Source organism: Oryx dammah, unplaced genomic scaffold, assembly GCF_014754425.2.
Source record: "Oryx dammah isolate SB20612 unplaced genomic scaffold, SCBI_Odam_1.1 HiC_scaffold_16, whole genome shotgun sequence".
In the NCBI taxonomy this organism is placed as follows: Eukaryota; Metazoa; Chordata; class Mammalia; order Artiodactyla; family Bovidae; genus Oryx; species Oryx dammah.
The window spans coordinates 4,830,466-4,851,060 of NW_024070200.1; the positions used below are offsets into that span (position 1 = coordinate 4,830,466).

The 20,595-nt window shown below is 47.7% G+C and overlaps 1 long non-coding RNA gene across 1 annotated transcript; it reads left to right on the forward strand.

Moving 5' to 3' along the window:
* The first annotated feature begins 3,060 nt into the window (after positions 1-3,060).
* Positions 3,061-7,521, forward strand: LOC120875200. The gene is made up of 3 exons (XR_005723862.1): positions 3,061-3,810; positions 4,846-4,953; positions 7,394-7,521. It is a non-coding gene; the product is annotated as an uncharacterized LOC120875200 (long non-coding RNA).
* The last annotated feature ends 13,074 nt before the right edge of the window (positions 7,522-20,595 follow it).

Sequence of the window (20,595 nt, forward strand, 5' to 3'; positions counted from 1 at the left end):
TTTTATTTTCAGATTTTATTTGTGAAAATAAAAATGTAGTCGAACATCAAAAGATTACTGCTAGTAACAAAAACCAGGCATCCCAAGTTAATGATTTTAGTGCCTTTCTGTGTATAGGAAGGTGCAGCATACTGGGCTCAATGAAATTATTCCTTCGATACGCATCTTGACTACCTCAGGCCAGTATCCAGTTTTCTCTATCTTGAATCCCCTCAAGGCGCATTGTATGCGGCGGCTGCCAGGGTGGATCGCTTAATGGTGGGCAACATCCCTTGTCAGGGGCTTCTCAGTTGGCACTAGTTGGAAAGAATCTACCTGACAACAGAGGAGACGTTAGAGACATGGGTTCAATCCCTGGGCTGGGAAGATCCCCTGGAAGAGGAAATGGCCACCCACTCCAGGAGAATCCCATGAATAGAAAGAGCCAGACATGACCGAGCACTGAGATTCTTCGTGTACTGAAAAGGCCGGCAACGTTTTGCCCATGTAGATTTTTAAAAATGTTTTATTTCAGTTGTATTGAGATATAACTGACATACAGTGTTGTATAATTATTTGACTTCCATCATGAAATAAACATCTATCCTCTCATAAAGATACAAAATTAAAGAAATAGAAAAAATCTTTCCCTTGCAATGAGAGCTCTTAGGATTTATTCTTTTTTTTTTTTTGAATATGAATTGGAAAGTTTTTATTTTTTTTATTTTTTTTTTTAATTTATTTATTTTTTATTTTACTTTACAATTCTGTATTGGTTTTGCCATACATTGACAAGGATTTATTCTTAACAACTTTCATATATAACATGTTGTTGTTTAGTCCCTAAGCTGTGTCCAATTCTGCGATCCCAAGGATTGTAGCCAACCAGGCTCCTCTGTCCAACTGATTTTCCTGGAATGGGTTGCCCTTTCCTTCTTCAAGGCATATAGATACTTTTTATTGTTTCACTTGATCTGGGTTTGTAAAACTCAGGGCAGAAGCATTAAAATAACAATCCTGGAACCACAGCCCCTCCTCCCGGAAGTGATCCCAGCCCTCTGCTCTTGGAGAACATCCTTCCAGCCCTTCTCCAGAGCATTCTCTTATGCAAGGACACAGACACAGACACACACACACACACACACACCCCCAGCAAGATGCCAGGCTCCCAGATGCACTCAGAGACACACATTCACCCGGACACGCAGGGACACGCCGACACGGGAACTCTTGGAGCATGTAGAGAGGTTGATCAGAATACTCTCTGGTGTGGGCGTATTTAGGCAGACACGTCTCTAGCGATGAATCTAAATACGTTTTATTTTTATAGGTTTTGCATAAGAAACCTCGCCTCCTTTTCCGGTCCTCTTCCTGCCACGCCGACAACAGGCATTTCACGTTTCCAGCCCATCTTCCACGCTGTGGGTGAGGCCAGCTTCTAGGTGCAAGGTGGCCCACGTCTAAACTCTTCACAGCTGATGACACATTGCCGGGGCTGTTTGGGTGGTGGTGATGGGGTGCCCTGGGTGTGGGCATGGGGTTCAGATTCAGGAGGATGTCCTGGGAGTGAGGGCAATGTCAGAGACCAATGGTTGGCCTGTAGGCCTTGACCGTTTTTAGGGACATGTCTGAGGCCTTGGGGACTCTTTGGATTTGTGTGGGCCACAAACATTGATTGGCCTCTGAAAACCAACCATGTTGAGCTGCAGATAGGCCCTTGGAGAAACCCCTAAGGAGAGTGCTCTCCCACACTCAGGATTTTGGGTCTACCTGTGTGCATGGGGGCCCAGCCACTCTGCCTCCAATTCCACCGTTACCCCCACTCTGTTGAATGCTAGAGAGTTCTCTTCAAAGCCACTCTACCCCAGTGGGGGTGGTCCTAGCCTCAGCAGAGCCCATGGGGGCCTGACTGGTTGACACTGACTTCTGCAGTCTGTGGGTGGGTGTGTTGTTGGGGGGAAGCATCGCGACCCCCAGCTGCAGGCCCAACTCGGAAGGTGTTCCTGTTGGGTGGCGCTGGCAGTGGACCGCATGGCTCATCTTGGAGTTTGCATCCAGCCAAAGCCCAGTTAGGGGCTTGAGCCCACTGTCCTTTAGTTAAAATTGCATACCTGGTATCAGGACTTAATGAAGCCCAGGTTCTTTATGTTTTGTCACGGAAAGAATTCAGTGCGAGACAAAGTGATAAGTGGATTTAGAGAGATACACATTCCATAGACGGAAAGCGATCCGTCTCAAAAAGCAAGATGGGCCTTGGGAGAAACACAAACCACGGAGTGTGGGCCATCTCAGAAGGCAAGAGGCCCCGGAAAGTGGGGTGGTTAGTTTTTTATAAGCTGGATAAATAGCGGGAGGCTTCCCAGGCAGCTCAGTGGTAAAGAATCCACCTGTCAATGCAAGAGACCTGGGTTTGATCCCTGGGTCGGGAAGACCCCCTGGAGAAGGAGATGGCAACCCACTCCAGTGTCCTTGTCTAGGAAATCTCATGGACAGAGGAGCTTGGTGGGCTACAGGCCGTGGGGTCGCTAGAGTCGGACACGACTGAGTGACTAAACAACAGCAGTGAGTGGGAGGTTTATTCCAACTATTTTGGGAAGGGGGCAGAGACTTTTAGGAACTGGGCCTCTGCTCACTTTTTGGCCTTTTATGCCCGGCCTCTGGACCGTCATGACGCCCCTGGCCATTGCGTGTAGATAAGAGCCACAATAATCGTATAAGGAGGCTCAAGGTCCTCTGGAAGTTGAATCTTCCACCATCTTGGACCCAGTTGGCTCTAACCAGTTTATGTCCTGTCATCAAGGGCTCTGTCATTGTTTCAGAGGCTGGGCCCTGCCCTCTTCTCTCCTTTTCAAAGGCATTTAGAGGCCTCAGGCCCTGAATAAGATCTGAGCTTCAGAGCTACCAGCTTCCCTTGCAGCTTGGACGGTAAAGCGTCTGCCTACAATGTGGGAGACATGGGTTCGATCCCTGGGTCGGGAAGACACCCTGGAGAAGGAAATGGCAACCCACTCCAGTATTCATGCCTGGAAAATCCCATAGACCGAGGAGCCTGGTGGGCTACAGTCCATGGGGTCACAAAGAGTCGGACATGACTGAGCGAATTCTCTTCTCTTCTCTCTTCTCTTCAGAAGGCATCTCTGCAGGCTGTCAGCTCTGAGAGCAGGTGAGCCCTGCAGAGAAACCCAAACAGAACACACAGACAGGTGTGGATGGAGACAGGAGAGGACTCCCTGGGCTGCCCCTGCGCCTGGCTGCCAACCTGTCACACCTGAGCCTGGGCTGAGGATCCGGCCCTGGAGACCAAGAACCTTCCAGAGCTTCGAATAGAAGCCTCATCCCCGTGGAGCGTACACAAGCCGTGCAGGCGTGGGCCAGAGCTCATGTCTCTGCTGCACCAAGCCCATTTCCTCCGCTGTCCCGAGGTGGCAAGGTGTTTGTTATCAGCTCCTGGGAGGCGCCGCCGTGGCCTGGGGCAGAGTCTGACTTCTGGTTCTGAGTTGACTCAGGCCCGAGGGACTGGCACTCCCTCCCAAGTCCCAAGCATCTGTCCACCCTGATAGGGCTCCTTTGTGTGTCTGTTAGGGCTGGTTTGTGTGTGGTTGGAATCAGGGCAGACGTCTCCAGTGGATTTTATTTTTATCCTTCAGCCGCATGTGTCTGAAGCCACCGAATCAGGAAGGTGTCATAAATTAAATCTCTACAGGAGTCCCTGCGGCCTGGCTCCCTGCCCAGAATGCCGAGGGCCCCAGGAGGAGGCTTCTGCCAGTTTCTTGAGCAGCCTGGCTCTCCCAGCTGACGGGTGCTGCCCACGGAGTGTCTACGATGTGCCAGGTGAGGTCTTGGGTGCTTCCCACACAGGTTCCCACCTATAGCCATGGAGTAGCTATCCCCACTTTACAGATGGGGAAACCGAGGCTGGAAGGTGAGGCTTGTCCCAGGTCACCCGGCAGGTGAGAGGCAGAGCTGCCACCCCAGCTGGGTCTGCCTGTGTCCAGAGGCTGTGCCACCCCTTGCGCAGAGCGGAAAAGACAGAGATCCCAAAGGTCACTGTTGCTGAGTCTTACTCCTTGCTGCAGGACAGGCCAATAAATGGGAGATGAGCTGTTGGGACAAAGAATAGCAATTATTTTGGACAGCCAGCACACCGAGAAGGTGGTGGATTTGTGTCCCAGAGAGCCATCTTCCCTGAGCTAGAGTTCAGGCTTCTTTTCCTTCTTTTTTATTTTCTGGCTGTGTTGGGTCTTAGGTGCAGCATATGGGATTCTCGTTGCGTCCTACAGATCTGTCATTAAGGCCCATGGACTCTCTAGTTCAGGCACAAGCGCTCAGTTGTTCCGCGTCCCGTGCAGTCTTAGTTCCCTGACCAGGGATCAAGCCCACGTCCCATGCATTGCAAGGTGGATTCTTAACCACTGGACCACCAGGAAGGTCCCTTCAGGCTTCTCTAATACTGAAATGGGAGGGGTAAAGCCCTGGTTTCCGCCAGACGCTGGAGGGGACGCGTTACTTTCTTCCTTCCTGCAGCCATTCACTGGTGGGCCTAATCAGGAGGTTTCCTGTGAGCTGAGCAAAAGTCTTTTAGCTTAACTCGCATTACCTGGGAAGCAGGGTTCCTAGAGACGGGCCGTCGTGTATCATTTAAGCTGACAGGTATCATCCCTTTTGTGGTTAACTTGTGCACGTGTGCGTGATGTCAGTTCAGTCGTGCCCGACTCTTTGTGACCCTATGGACTGTAACCCACCAGGCTCCTCTGTCCATGGGATTTTCCCGACAAGAATACTGGGGTGGGTTGCTAATTTCTCCTCCAGGGGATCTTCCTGACCCAGGGGTTGAAACTGCACCTCTTAGATCTCCTGCCTTGGCAGGCGGGTTCTGGGCCTTTAGCCTGAGAAGACCCAGTTAACTTGTAATCGGATACAAAGTTCTTTTCTACTCTATCCTGACCACTGCTGCGGGAGGAGAGTGCAAGAGAGGTGAGCCTCCAGCTCAGGCTCACAGATCCAGCAGCTTCTGGAGTGTTGGGGGCCAGCGTGAGGAACTCCGCCCATGGCAAAGGTCATGAGGAAGGAGGCTTGGCAAAGGCAAAGGCGTGATCAAGCCTCAGGAAACCCCCTGTTCCCGAGCATCTACCCCCAAACCAGAGTCTGTTTTATGTTCTCCCCCATAACCGTTTCTCTCGGAGAAGGAGTAAACGTGCAGCTCCAAGGCAATAAACATTCCTGGGCGTGACAAGAGTGTTTCAGCTTACGGACTCCTCTGAAGGTTATCTAGCCCGCCTGTATAGGTTCCTCCGGCCACATGTGATTGTCTACAGCCTCCCAATCTGAGAGGCATGAGATGTTTTAGACTTACTAAAGGCAAATTCTTTTGGGAGTTAGAAATTATCAGGATAGTGGGTTGGTTAGAAATTATATTGGTGAAGGGTTTTTCATTTGTTGTGTCAATAATTGCTGCTAATTCCCTGCCCTGGGTGGGACAAGGATCAAACCTCTCTGCTGGCAGACTAGCTGGTGTGACAGGATTATCCATACTCCTGCCACATGATTGTTTACTACCTCTTAACCATAAACAGCACAGAGAGTTTTGGAGTATTTTGAGAGTCTTAATTAGCATAGGGCTTTTTCTTCTCATTGAGTCAATGATTGCCACCAGGCCTCCATATCCTTAGGCACCTGGGAATATATTAATCAATGTATTTGGAATATAGAAAAGGAAATATAGTAGTTTTTGATGTTAGCAATACTAGACTTTTTGAGTTAATGGATTTTCTCTTTTGTAATAGATCACTGTGCTTTGTTATAAATCACTGTGTCTTTGTTATGTAAACATGTAACTTTATCGCTATCTTAAGACTAAATAGATCTTAAGGGGAGCATTGGTAAAAGGATTTTCATTTGTTGGGCTGATGTTTGCTGCTAAATCTCCATATTCCCTGCCCGTATAATGAATATAACTAACATATAGGAGAAATAAGTATTAACCTTTAAGATTAATCCTGTTAACCTTGAGTTAAATAAATTCCTTTCTTGATTGTAACTCACTACACCCTCACCCTATAGGAATGCAACTTTATCTGGAGGGTGGTGCCTGGTTTAAGAAAAAACACCCTTGGAGGAAATAAGGTTTTTGGTTATCAGAAAGAAAGGACCATAGAATGTCAGCAGGTCTCACTCATGGCCAGAAGATGATGTAATATCCCTAAGACCCCCACGTGACTCTATTCATCCCTATGTGTAACAAAATGTATATAAGCAAACCCCAAAATAAAGAAATCGGATCAGTTTCCGGAAAGACTGATTCCACCATGTCGCTTCTTTCTTGCTCCCGTTTCTCTGGCTGAATTCCCATCTGGATTCAGCCTCCTTTTCTCCACTACACTATCTCTTACTACACTATCCGTTTCTAATCTCTCTATATCTGTAATTAAATATGTATTTTTCCAAAGACGCCGACACCGTCTCCACCTTCGAATTCCCTGGATCCACCGAGGCTGGACCCCGGTACTGGAGGAGGTGATGCTTGAGCTTGGCATGAGGGGTTTGGAGAGAGATATGGGGAAGGCACGTAAGGTGAGGGATGGGGGGAGCAGGATATGGCTGGGGGCGGGTATTGTGGGGCGGGCATTGTGGGGTGGCCGGAGGAGGGGCTCAGACTTAGCTGTGTGGGCAGAGGTGGCCTGGTCTGAGAACACTGGGTGGGTGAGGGGTGCCCCGAGGTGGGAGAGGCCCGAAGGGGTGGGCACGACAGCCGCTCCAGGACTTCCTCTGCACAGCATTGCTGAGCAGTCTGTGGCCAGGCTGACTCGGGTTCTTTTACAGGCAGTTATCTTTTCTGTCTCTTCTTGGACGCTTTTGGCATTTTTCTCTTCATCGTGAGTGTTCAGAAATTTCTTGATGGTGATGTTTAGATGGTGATGTCTGGCTTTTCTGTTGTAACTATTTCCTCTTATGTTCACTTTTTAACTCAAATGTGACATATATTAAATGCAAACATTTTCGGAGTACAGCTCCAGGAATTTTCACATTCGTCTACACCTGTGTAACCCCCACCTGGTCCAAATGCTGACCACTCACTTCCGGCCTCCACTGGGCTTCTTAGCACCCCCAAAGGAAGCCGCTATTCTGACCACCAACCCCACTGATTGTTTTTGCATATTCTTTTTTTTAAGTGTATGATTTAATTTATTTGTTTTTGGCTGTGCTGGGTCTGCTGCGGTGCACAGGCTTTTCTCTAGTTGCGGCGAATGGGGGCTGCTCTTCATTGTGGTGCATGAGCTTCTCGTTTCCGGAGCTCCTCTTGTTGGGGAGCATGGGCTCGAGGGCCCTCAGGCTCAATGGTTCTGGCACATGGGCTTAGTTGCCCCACAGCATCTTCCCAGATCAGGGTTCAAACCCGTGTCTGCTTCATTGGCAGGTGGAGTCTTAATCACTGGACCACCTGGGAAGCTCAGTTTTGCCTATCGAACGTCACGTCAGTGGAAACATATAGTCTGTGTGCCTTTGTGTATTTTCTTCCAAATAAACTTAAAAAATTTTAGAACAGTTTTAGATTTACAGTTACTGGGAGGAGAGCCCAGAGAGTTCTCCTGTAGTCATGCACATTAATGTGGTAGATTCGTTACGATTAGTGAGCACACAGCGAAATTTAATTACTAACTAGAATGCATACCTTGGAGAAGGCAATGGCACCCCACTCCAGTACTCTTGCCTGGAAAATCCCATGGATGGAGGAGCCTAGTAGGCTGCAGTCCATGGGGTCGCTGAGGGTCAGACACAACTGAGCGACTTCACTTTCACTTTTCACTTTCCTGCATTGAAGAAGGAAATGGCAACCCACTCCAGTGTTCTTGCCTGGAGAATCCCAGGGACGGGGGAGCCTGGTGGGCTGCCGTCTATGGGGTCGCACAGAGTTGGACACGACTGACGCGACTTAGCAGCAGCAGCAGAATGCATACCTTATGCGGATTTCCTCTATTTTTCCCTGATGTCATTAAAAAAAATTTATTTATTTGGCTGCACTGGGTCTTAGTTGCTGCATCTGGGATCTAGTTCCCTGACCAGGGATGGAACCAGGCCCCCCCCTGCATTGGGAGCCTGGAGTCTTAGCCGCTGGACCACCAGGGAAGTCCCCCGATGTCATTTTTCTGTTCCAGAACTCCTCCCAGGACACCACGTTATGTTCAGCTGTTGTGTCTCTTCGGGCTCCTCTTGGCCGTGACAGTTTCTTAGATTTTCCTTGTTTTTGATGGTCTCGGCAATTTTTTTTAATGTGGACCATTTTTAAAGTCTTTATTGAAATTGTCACAATATTGTTTCAGTTTTATGTTTGATTTTTTGGCTGTGGGGCATGTGATCTCTTACCTCTCCAACCAGGGATTGAACCTGCGCCTTTTGCATCGGAAGGCAAAGTCTTAACTACTGGACCACCAGGCAAGTCCCCTCGGCAGTTTTAAATAAAGTCAGGCATTTTGTATTCATATCATATTTCTCAGTTGGGGTTTATCCGACATTTTTCTCATGATTAGACTCGAGTTATAGGTTTGGGAGGAACACCACAGAGGTGAAATGTCATTTCCTCACGTCAAGGGCACATATAACCAGCGAGGGTCATCGCTGCTGATTTGACCTTGATCATATGGCTGGGGTGTGTCTGTCGGGTGTCTCCTCTGTGAAGTGACTCTTCCCCTCCTCTCCATACTGTCCTCTCTGGAAGGGAGTCATGGAACAGCCGACACTTGAGGAGTGCGGGGTCCCTGACGGTGGGGCATCCTCAAGGAATTCTAAACTCCTTGGAATTCTTCCCCATGGGAGCTTTGTCTCTTCTCCTCTATTTAGTTGCTTCCTTAATCATTTATTCATATCAATATGGATGCGTGGATATTTTTGTAATGCTGTGGGCTATAATCCAATGCCATTTTGTTTTTCTTTCTTCTTCTGAAGTATAGTTGATTTACAAGGTTTATTAGTTTCTGGTGTATAGCACAGTGAAAAAGAATGTATATATATTCTTTTTTAAGATTCTCTTCCGTAATAGTTTATTACAGGATATTGAATAAGGTGCCCGGTGCTGTGCAATAGGACATTATTCCTTGCTTTATGTATAGTAGTTTGTGTCTGCTAATCCCAAACTTCTCTCTCCCTCACTGGCTTCCCCCTTTGGTAACCATAAGTTTATTTTCTATGTCTCTGGGTCTGTTTCTGTTTTGTAAATAAGTCCATTTATCTCATATTTTAGATTCCACGTGTAAGTGGTACCATCTGTAGTTTGTCTTTCTCTGACTTCACTTAGTGTGATCATCTCTCGGTCCATGCACGTTGCTGCAAATGGCACTGTTTTTTTTCTGTTTTATGACAGAGTAATGCTCCATTGTGTGTATATTCGTGTACGCCACACCTTTATCCACTCGTCCATCAATGGACAGTTAGCTTGCCCCCATGTCCCGGCAACTGTAAACAGTGATGCTGTGAATACTCGGGTGCAATTAGAATTTTCATCTTTTCTGGATCTATGGCCCGGAGTGGGATTGCTGGGTCATATGGTAACTCCAAGTTTAATTTTTTAAGGAGCTTCCACACTGTTTTCCACAGTGGCTGCACCAATTTGCATTCCCACTAACAGTGTAGGGGGCTCCCTTTCCTCCACGCCCTCTCCAGCATTTGTTATTTGTGGAATTTCTGATGATGGCCGTTCTGAACAGTGTGAGGTGATACCTCATTGTAGTTTTGATTTGCATTTTTGCATTTCTCTAATATTCAATGCTACTTTATTTTGTTGCTCAAATTGTCAGCACTTTGGCCATTGGGAACTCTTGCAGTTGGCTCCTGGTTCTCTGTCATGCCCCATCGCTGTGGTCTGTATGTGTCTGTTTTGAGCACTTCCTTACTTTCTGTAACTTCAGGATGCTCCCGGTTCATCTTGTATAGCTCTTACCCTAGTCTTGCTGCTGCTGCTGCTGCTGCTGCTGCTGCTAAGTCGCGTCAGTTGTGTCTGACTCTGTGCGACCCCAGAGAAGGCAGCCCACCAGGCTCCGCTGTCCCTGGGATTCTCCAGGCAAGAACACTGGAGTGGGTTGCCATTTCCTTCTCCAATGCAGGAAAGTGAAAAGTGAAAGGGAAGTCGCTCAGTTGTGTCCGACCCTCAGCGACCCCATGGACTGCAGCCCACCAGGCTCCTCCATCCATGGCTCCTCCTCCCTCCAGGCAAGAGCACTGGAGTGGGGTGCCATTACCTTGTCCGCACCCTAGTCTTACCATCTGCCATTTCTCCAAAGAGCACCAATTATTTTACTGAAGAAGGATATTAGAAATCAAAATCAACTGTGATCGTAGTTACCGCCGTGTCCTTGTTAATACTAGGTGTTCTCAGCTAACAAAGCAAGCCGATCTATTTGTGTCTATGTTAAGCTAAACGTAAGTTTAGCCTGATCAGAATCAGTTACTGCACGGAATGTTTCAGCCTCTTGCCCTTGTTTATCTCAACCTCCCTCCCCAACAGCAAGAAACCTGGCTCTCACCATCGGCCGCTTATTTTCTTACCTGTTCAGTTCCGGGATACCTCTAGAGTGGTTCTAGAACTGTTAGCACCTGTCCCCGTGGGAAACTATGAACTAGACCACAGTTCTTTTTTTTTCAATCTTATTGTTGGCTGCATTGGGTCTAGTTACGGCATTCGGGATCTTCGTGGCGGTTTGCAAGATCTTTCCTTGTGGTCTGGGGGCTTCTCTCTAGTTGCGGCGCAGGCTCGGTCATTGTGGCTTGTGGGCTGAGTAGTCCCGAGAAGTGTGGGATCCTAGTACCCGACCTGGGATCGAACCCTCCTGCTCCACAGCCTTGTCTAACTCAATAAAACTAGGCCATGCCGTGTGGGGCCACCCAAGATGGACGGGTCATGGTGGAGAGGTCTGATAGAATGTGGTCCACTGGAGAAGGGAATGGCAAACCACTTTAGTATTCTTGCCTTGAAAACCCCATGAACAGTGTGGAAAGGCAAAAAGATAGGATACTGACAGATGACATGAGTCTGGGTAGGCTCCGGGAGTTGGTGATGGACGGAGAGGCCTGGCGGGCTGCAGTCCATGGGGTCGCAGAGAGTCAGACACGACGGAGTGACTGAACTGAACTGTATGGATGTAGTGATTTCTGTTGCCCCTCATCCTTGCCCAGTTTATTATCTCCAGGAACTGGCTTTCCAGGAAGCGCTAGTGGTAAAGAACTCATCTGCTAATGAGGAGACGTGAGAGATGCTGGTTCAATCCCTAGGTTGGGAAGATCCCCTGGAGGACGGCATGGCAACCCGCTCCAGTATTCCTGCCTGGAGAATTCCATGGACAGAGGAGCCTGGTGGGCTACAGCCTGGGGTTGCAAAGAGTCGGACACGACTGAAGCAACTCAGCACAGGAGCTGGCTACCGTGGCAGGGGTAGTCTCTTCAATGTCAACAGGGCCCCAAGATGTCAGAGCATCAGAAGAATGGAAAACAAATAGCTGTGAATAATACAACCAGCCCCGTGATGTTGTGACGTCATTTTAAGGACTCCTTGGGGGTGATGATAGAGGAGGCTTTTAGAGTATGGCATACATTTCCCTAAACAGCATGGAAAACATTTTATTGTGAGAATAGGAAGGAAAGGGAACAGGTAGCAAGTATTAGGTGTCCTGAAACCGTGTAATCCTGACTGGGACTTGAACTTGAACATGGTCTTTTAACTGAGGTCATACACCTGGCCTTAGTACTTAATGAAGTTCAAGTTCTCGATGTCTCATCGCAGAAAGAATCCAGTGAAAGACAAAGTGATAGGTAAGAAGTGGATTTATGTAGAGGGAAACACTCCACAGAGAGAGTGTGGGCCATTTCAGAAGGTGAGAACAGCTCTGGGATATGGGGTTAGCTTTTACTAGGGGTGGGTAATTCCTTAGGCTAATGAGCAGAGGGAATATTCCAGCTACTTTGGGGAAGGGGAGGGGATAGGATGGGCTTCCCAGGTGGCGCTAGCGGGAAAGAACCCACTTGCGAATGCAGGAGACATAAGAGGCTTGGGTTCTATCCCTGGGTCAGGAAGATCTCCTGGAGGAGGGCCTGGCAACCCACTCCAGTATTCTTGCCTGGAGATTCCCGTGGACAGAGGAGCCTGGCGGGCTGCAGTCCATGGGGTCGCAAAGAGTCGGACACGACTTGGCGACTGAACAACAGTAACACCCAATAAACCAGATCTGAAATTTCCAGCGTCTCTAACGGTATCTCCGTGGAATTCTACAGTGTGTCAAAAATCTGAGAGATGCATATGTTTTTGTTGCTGTTGTCTGTTTTTTAATGATACAATCTCGGTGTGTTTTGGGGGGCAGTCATGTTACTAGGGGCACGAGCTGACGGTCAGACAAAGTCTGTGTGAAGGAGGTGAGCAGGATTGGTGGTGTGTGTAATCAAGAGACGAGGCAGTCGTCCTGCTCGGCAGCTGGAGCGCGTAGAATTGTTGCAGGGAGAAGCCCGTTCTGACTCCATGCTGGAACTCTTTCTTTCTTTCTTTTTTAATATTTGTTTATTTATTTGGCTGGATCTCTTTGCAGTCCAAGGGACTCTCAAGAGTCTTCTCCAACACCACAGTTCAGAAGCATCAATTCTTCAGTGCTCAGCTTTCTTTATGGTCCAACTCTCATATTCGTACAAGACTACTGGAAAAACCATAGCTTTGACTAGATGGACCTTTGTTGGCCAAGTAATGGCTCTGCTTTTTAATATGCTGTCTAGGTTGGTCATAGCTTTTCTTCCAAGGAGCAACCATCTTTTAATTTCATGGCTGGAGTCACCATCTGCAGTGATTTTGGAGCTGCCTCTTGAGAAACCCGTATGCAGGTCAGGAAGCAACAGTTAGAACTGGACATGGAAAAACAGACTTGTTCCAAATAGGAAAAGGAATACGTCAAGGCTGTATATTGTCACCCTGCTTACTTAACTTATATGCCGAGTACATCATGAGAAACGCTGGGCTGGAGGAAGCACAAGCTTTAATGATTGCCTGTCTACCTTCTCATTAATTTAAATTTTTGTCAAACAAAGTTCAGTTTAAAAGGCTGTTAGGGATGTTTTATATGCACCATAAATAAAAGAGGTAATTTAATTTGAGTTCATTTATCATAATTACGAGCTGACACTTGTGCATGACTTGCTTAAGTACATGAGACCTCAGCCATGCAGCTGACTCCACCCTTACGGCAGAAAGTGAGGAAGGACCAAAGAGCCTCTTGACGAAAGTGAAACAGGAGAGAGAAAAGTTGGCTTAAGCTCAACATTCAGAAAACGAAGATCATGGCATCCAGTCCCATCACTTCATGGCAAATAGATGGGGAAACAGTGGAAACAGTGGCTGAGTTTATTTTTCTGGCCTCCAAAATCATTGCAGATGGTGATTGCAGCCATGAAATTAAGAGACACTTGCTCCTTGGAAGGAAAGTTATGACCAACCTAGACAGCATATTAAAAAGCAGAGACATTACTTTGTCAACAAAGGTCCATCTGGTCAAGGCTATGGTTTTTCCAGTAGTCATGTATGGATTTGAGAGTTGAACTATAAAGAAAGCTGAGCACTGAAGAATTGATGCTTTTGGACTGTGGTGTTGGAGAAGACTCTTGAGAGTCCCTTGGACTGCAAGGAGATCCAACCAGTCCATCCTAAAGGAGATCAGTCCTGGGTGTTCATTGGAAGGACTGAGGTTGAAGCTGAAACTCCAATACTTTGGCCACCTGATGCGAAGAGCTGACTCATTGGAAAAGATCCTGATGCTGGGAAAGATTGAGGGCAGAAGGAGAAGGAGACGACAGAGGATGAGATGGTTGGATGGCATCACTGACTCAATGGACATGAGTTTTGGTGGACTCCCAGAGTTGGTGATGGACAGGGAGGCTTGGCGTGCTGCAGTTCATGGGGTCGCAAAGAATCAGACACAACTGAGTGACTGAACTGAAAAAATAAAGTCTGCTCTAACTTGCATTGGGTCATATTAACTATTTTAATTGAGGGTCTGTGGGTTCCCATTTTATCAGAACAGTTTGTAGATGCAAAAGACTTATTTTAATTTTATTTTATTATTCACAGTGTTAGAACATCTTTGCCCAATATGGGATATTTTAGGGCAAAGAGTACTATGACCATGGGAAATTTACATGAGGCTAGTGTTAAAATGAATTATCTATCTCCTCTCTATTTTATGTTCAGTTTCTTCCCTAAGATTATAGGGGTCACAGTGCTCAGAGTTGGTAGGATCCCAGGTATGACAATCTTTTGAGCCCCAGTAGTAAGTCCCATGAAGTTTTGTCAGGGGGTGATGTTATTAATAACAAATACTAAAGCTAATTTAGAACCTGGGGCTTCTCTGGAAGCTCAGGTGGTAAAGACTCTGCCTGCAATACAGGAGACCCACGTTCAATTCCTGGGTCAGGAAGATCTGCTAGAGAAGGGATGGGCTACCCACTCCAGTATTCTTGGGCGTCATGGTGGCTCAGACAGTAAAGAATTTGCCTGCAGTGCAGAACGCCTGAGTTTGATCCCTGGGTTGGGAAGACCCCCTGGAGAAGGGAATGGCTACCCACTCCAGCAATGTAGAACATATGTAATGGAATCATGCATGCGTGCTTAGTCCTTAAGTCATGTCCAACTCTGTGACCCAGTGGGCTATAGCCCGCCAGGCTCCTCTGTCCATGGGATTTCCCAGGCAAGAATGTGGGATTATAGCAGCACAAAAGCTAACTGGTGCGTTTTAAATCTTTTTGTTAGATAAATTCTATGGTGTTTTTGTTAGTATAGTTTTATATATATATATATATAATTTATTACTTTCTAAATTTTGTACCTCCAATTGGGTGAAACTATGACTTTTAAGTATATATGTAAAAATTATTATATATTTTATAAATTATTAAAATATTTAAAATGTATATACTTTATGTAAATTTATCATATTTTATGGCTATGTATAGAATATATAATCTATTATTCACCTTTTGCTTTCTCCCCCTGTATCTAGGGCTTTGGTTTTTCTTCCTTTTTTTCCCTCTTCGCTACCACTCCTCTTTTATTTTCTTTGAGGCTTTTATTCTGGTTAACTGTGATTTTCAGTTTCTGGTTTGGGCTGATAGAAATAAGGAGGGGCAGCAACAAGGGCCCAGTGGTCTCCGTCAAGGCTGCAGCCCCTACCTCGGGTGGTTCTTTAGGGCCCCCCACCCCTTCCGCCCATGTCTCCACCAGTGTGGTCTCTCCTATTCTGCTGGGTCAGGGGGGAAAACAGGACTGCAGCAAGGCCAACCACACAGTTACGGCCCTGCCCCCAGGCCCTGCTGGGTGTCGTGGTCCCTGCTGGGTGCGCTGGCAGGGCGATTCTGAAGAGGCCTCCCCTGCGCGGAGGGCCAGGCTGAAAGGCAGGGGACCTTCCAGGGCACCTCGGTTTGCCCACACGCATCAGGGCTGCCAGGTTGGGCCCGCGGCCACAGCACTTGGAGGGAAGTCACATCTCTGTATTTTAGGCCACAGCCCTTGGGGGCTTTTGGAAACTTAGCTGGTTAACCAAGAATAAGGGGCACCCCAGGGAACGTCCTCTGGCCTCTGGGCAAGTAAGGGTTCAGACTCAAAACAGCAGCGACACCGACGCAAGTTTGCCAGCAGGTGGCGCCACGCTCCCGGACAGCCACTGCCCTCTGGTGGGACCAGTGAGTCCGCGAAGAGCACCTCCTTCCATCGGAGGCCCAACCACCCTGCTTCAAAATGTAGGTTTTATCGTCATTCAGGTTCGGTGAAGGCAGCAGATCAGGGAGCCACTGTCCTGAATGAGACAGTCGTCCTGCATAGTTTGCAAGAGCAGGGGCAGGCCACCAGGGCAGGTTCAAGAGCAAAGGGTGTGAGCGCGGAGCAGGACCGGAGCCTTTATTGCGGTTTCCAGGAAGGAACGGGTGAGGCATGGTCAGCATGCTTAGGATTAGTTAGTTTGAATAACTTTTTAAGAATAATTTTGTTTCTTTTTGGCTGCACTAGGTCTTCCTTGCCACACGCCTGCTCTTACTAGTTGCGGCGAGCAGGGGCTACGCTTCCCTGTGGTGTGAAGGCTTCTCATTGCGGTGACTTCTCTTGTTGCCGAGTGCGGGCTCGAGGTGTGCTCGTTCGGCAGTCGTGGCTCTTGGGCTTTGGAGCACAGGCTCAGTAGCTGTGGCTCTGAGGCTTGGTTGCTCCGAGGCATGTGGAATCTTCCCAGACCAGGGATCGAACCTGTTTCCCCTGCATTGGCAGGAGGATTCTCATTGGCTGTACCACCAGGGAAGTCCACTTTGAAGAACTTCTAAGCTATTTTAAATTTTATTTTATTTTTAATCTTTTTTTTTTTTTTTGGCTGTGCCATGCAGCATGTGAGATCTTAGTTCCCCAACCAGGAACTGAATCGGTGCATTGGAAGCCTGGAGTCTAAACCATCGGACCTCCAGGGAAGTCCTCGTTTGAAGAGTTGTATTCAGGGTGTATGTCGAGTGGTCTGGTATCTGGCCTTGGGGTGATCCGGGCAGGGGAACGCTGGCCCTGAGGACAGAGCAGGCCGGCCCCACACACGTGAGTTTGCCCTGCCGCGAGACGCCCGGACACTGCCGTGAAGAGTAGCCCCCGCTCGCTGTGATTGGAGAATAATCCGCGCAGCCGCAAAGACCCAGCGCAACCGAAACATAAGAAGTAAATATAAAATAAAAAGCATTATAAAAAAGAAATACAGAAAATGCAAAGCTCGGGTGAGACGCACGTTGGGGTAAGTCTCGGTGCTGTGGTTTTATCTCGTCACACCTTCCAGCAGGTGAATTGGCCCTGAGACCTCTGTCTGTCCTCCCGTGGTTGGAGGCTGGGGTTGTCTGCAGGACTGGGCTCCTGCCGGTAAAGCTGCTATGAACATCCCTGCACACGTCTTTGATGAATGTCATTTCCGTTTCTTTGCACGAAGTCCCCAGGAGTGAAAGTCCCCCCATCAGGATGGAGGTTGAGCTTCGGTAGATTTTGCGGCAGAGTTTGCCAAACTGGCTGAACCAAGCTTTCCTCTTGTCGACAGCCTCTTCAGTCTGAAAACTCATGTCTTTCCTTTGTTCTGGGGAAATTTATCACATGTTTGATGTAACTCATTCATTCTTTCATTTAACAAATTGTTATGAAGGTCATCTCCTATGCTAGAAACTCTTTTGGGCATTAGGGGTGAAGAGTTGCACCACAGCGGGCAAGACGCTCTAGAGGAGGGAGCAGATAATAAGCAAATTTGCACATGATGTAACGATGTATGTCAGACTGGCAGAACCGTCCATACATGCAATTACATTACAATTTCAGTGGGAGGTTATTTCTTCGAAGAAGAAAAGGCAGGGGGAAGAGTAAATGTCGCCTCTCCTTCATTCTCTCTCTCCTTCTAGAAATCTCATTAGGAGGATGTGGGGTTTGTATTCCTGCTCTTCAGTTCTCTTCTTTTACATTCCTTCATTTCAACAGAGGTTTCCCTCCCCACATGTGGCTGTGCTGTTTGGCATGTGAGATTTTAGTTCCCCAGCCAGGGCTGGAACTCTGCAGTAGAAGCACAGATTCTTAACCACTGGCCTGTGGGGGAGGGCCTGAGATTGGTTGCTGCTTGTTTTTTTCTTTTTAAAGAAGCAATTTGCACCTACCCATCTCTGGTGTGTTTATTTATTTTAACAGGTTGGAATAGACCTTTATGTTTCTCCCCCCACCTGGCTCTGTTTTCCCAGGTGTGAAGTTCCTCCCATTCTTGGGGTGAAAAGTGAAAGTGTTAGTCCTCAGTCCTCAGTCTGTGTCGACTCTTTGTGGCCCAATGGACTGTAGGCCAGTCTTCTCTGTCCATGGAATTCTCCAGGCAAGAATACTTGCGCGGGTAGTCATTTCCTTCTCGAGGGGATCTTCCTGCCCCAGGAATCCAACCTGGGTCTCCTGGATTGCAGGCAGATTCCTTACCATCTGAGCCACCAGGAAAGCCCCTGGTTGCCCTTTTTTCATGGGGTGATTTCCCTCCGGTGTTGGCTGGCTCTGCGTCACGGGCTGATAGACCGCTGGCTTTGGGGAGGGCGGGGAGGTGCAGTGTGGAATGCATTCTGGCCTGTTTTCTGCAAACATGGGGCGGGAGAGGACTTCTGCTGGGGCAGCAAGCTCTATGTTAAGACTTATGGGCACAGGTGCTTCCTGCTCCTCACAGGCAGCTGAAGATGCCAGAGCACCCTGACCAAGAGCCTCTGGTCAGGGTCCCTCCTGGGGGTCAGTGAGCCCCCCTACTGGGGCTGGCGCCCAGCTCAGAGGAAGTGGGGGCTGAAGAAGGTGCAGGAGTGGAAGAGTGGCTGGCCTTGCTGGCTTCCTTTCAGTTACCACCCGCAAAAGTCTGTGTTGTCCAATGCTGTTAGGGATTTAACAACAACAATTACATATATATGCATATATGTGCCTATCTGTCTATGTAGGTACGTGTAGGTATATGTGTATATGTATATTTTATACACTTCATTTTTATTTTAATTGTCTAATTTTTTTTCCACACTGTGTGCCATGCAGTCTCTTAGTTCCCCAACCAAGGGCTGAACCTGTTTTCCCTGCAGAGGAAGAGAGGAGTCCTAACCACTAGCACCAGCAAAGTCCCTACACTTCATTTTTAAATAAACTTTAACATCTGGTTTAGATTTACAGGAAACCTGTGAAGATAGTACTGATGGTCCATAGCCTCTACACCCAATTCTTTTTATATCTATAAGATATTAATATAATCTAATGAATAAGAAAAATGAACATTTTTAATGTTAATACATTATCATCAACTGAAGTCTATACTTTATTCAGATTCCTTTAGTTTTTACCTAATTCCCATTTTCTGGTTCAGGATCCCACGTAGGATACCACATTGCAAGCAGATATGCAGTTTCTTTCATTTCCAGGACCTGAGGCGTGGTGGGGAGGCTAGGGCATGTGTTCTGAGTGGGTTCACCGTCTTGAAGCTGAGTCTCTGTGGTCCAAGCTGGCCTTGGGGAACTGGGGATTACTCAGGAATGGAAAAACCTGGCTTAAAATTCAACATTCAGAAAATAAAGATCATGTCATCTGGTTCCATCACTTCATCACAAATAGATGGGGGAAAAGTGGAAAGAGTGGTAGATTTTATATTTGGGGCTCCAAAATCACTGCAGACTGTGACTGCAGCCAGCCACAAAATTAAAAGATGCTTGTTCCTTGGCAGAAAAACTATACAAACCTAGACAGCATATTAAAAAGCAGAGACATCACTTTGCCAACAAAGATCCATATAGTCAAAGCTATGGTTTTTCCAGTGGTCATGTAGGGTTGTAAGAGTTGGACCATAAAGAAGGCTGAGTGATGCAGAACTGATGCTTTTGTGGTGTTGGAGAAGACTCTTGAGAGACTCTAACAGCAAGGAGATCAAACTAGTTAATCCTAAAGGAAATCAACCCTGAATATTCATTGGAAGGACTGATGCTGAAGCTGAAGCTCTAATCCTTTGGCCACCTGATGCGAAGAACTGACTCATTGGAAAAGACCCTGATGCTGGGAAAGATTGAAGGCAGGAGGAGAAGGGGATGATAGAGGATAAGATGGTTGGATGGCATCATTGACTCAATAGACATGAGTTTGAACAAGATGGTGAAGGACAGGGAAGCCTGGCGTGCTGCAGCCCATGGGATCACAAAGAGTTGGACATGACTTAGCAAGTGAACAACAACAGGATTGAAAGTCATGAACTTTTATTACACTCCCAGGTCTCTCTCCAGTCTGTCCTTTGACTTGTCCCCTTTTCGGCCTCAATTTTCTCATCTGTAAAATGAAGCCATTGGGCAAGTGTCAACTGGACAGGCGGAGTCCTGGGGTCCATCTGTGAGTGGTTTTCTGATCTCTGCCCTGGGAAGAGGCAGCTGGCAGGCATGGTGGTGCCCAGAGGGCAGAGCTGGGACCCAGATCTCACTGGTTGTAACATGGGGCTGACGTTCTGACTTTGGCCTTTAAAGTCGAAGATCAGGGGCGTGTCCCAGCTTTCCTGCTTATTCTGAAAAGTGAAAGAAAGTAAAAGTGTTCATTGCTCACTGGTGTCCGAGTCTTTGCGATCCCCATGAACTGCAGCCCACGAGGCTACTCTGTCCATGGAATTGTCCAGGCAAGAACACTGGAGTGTGTTGCCATTCCCTTCTCCAGGGGATCTTCCGCACCCAGGGGTTGAACCAGTCTCCTGCATTGCAAGAAGAGTCTTTACTGTCTGAGTCATCAGGGAAGCTTATTCTGAAACTCTCTTTATCTCTGAACCTCAGTTTACCCATCTGTAAAGTGGCTGCTGTTGGGATGACTGCTATGGCTCACTCTGGCTGTGAGCAGAGCAGGTTGCCCTGGGAGATGCTGAGCTCTCTGTTCCCAGAGGCGTGCAAGCCAAGAAGATGACACTGTTGGGTGGTGCAGGGGGTGGTGGTGACCCAAGGCTCTAAGCATGTCCCTTTTGGACAGGGAAGCCAGCCTCCGCACTGGCCCATTTTCCTACCCTTGACTCTGGGGCAGGTGGCTGGCTGCCACGGTGTGCCCACATAGTTGCTTCCCGTGTCATCTCATGCCAGGAC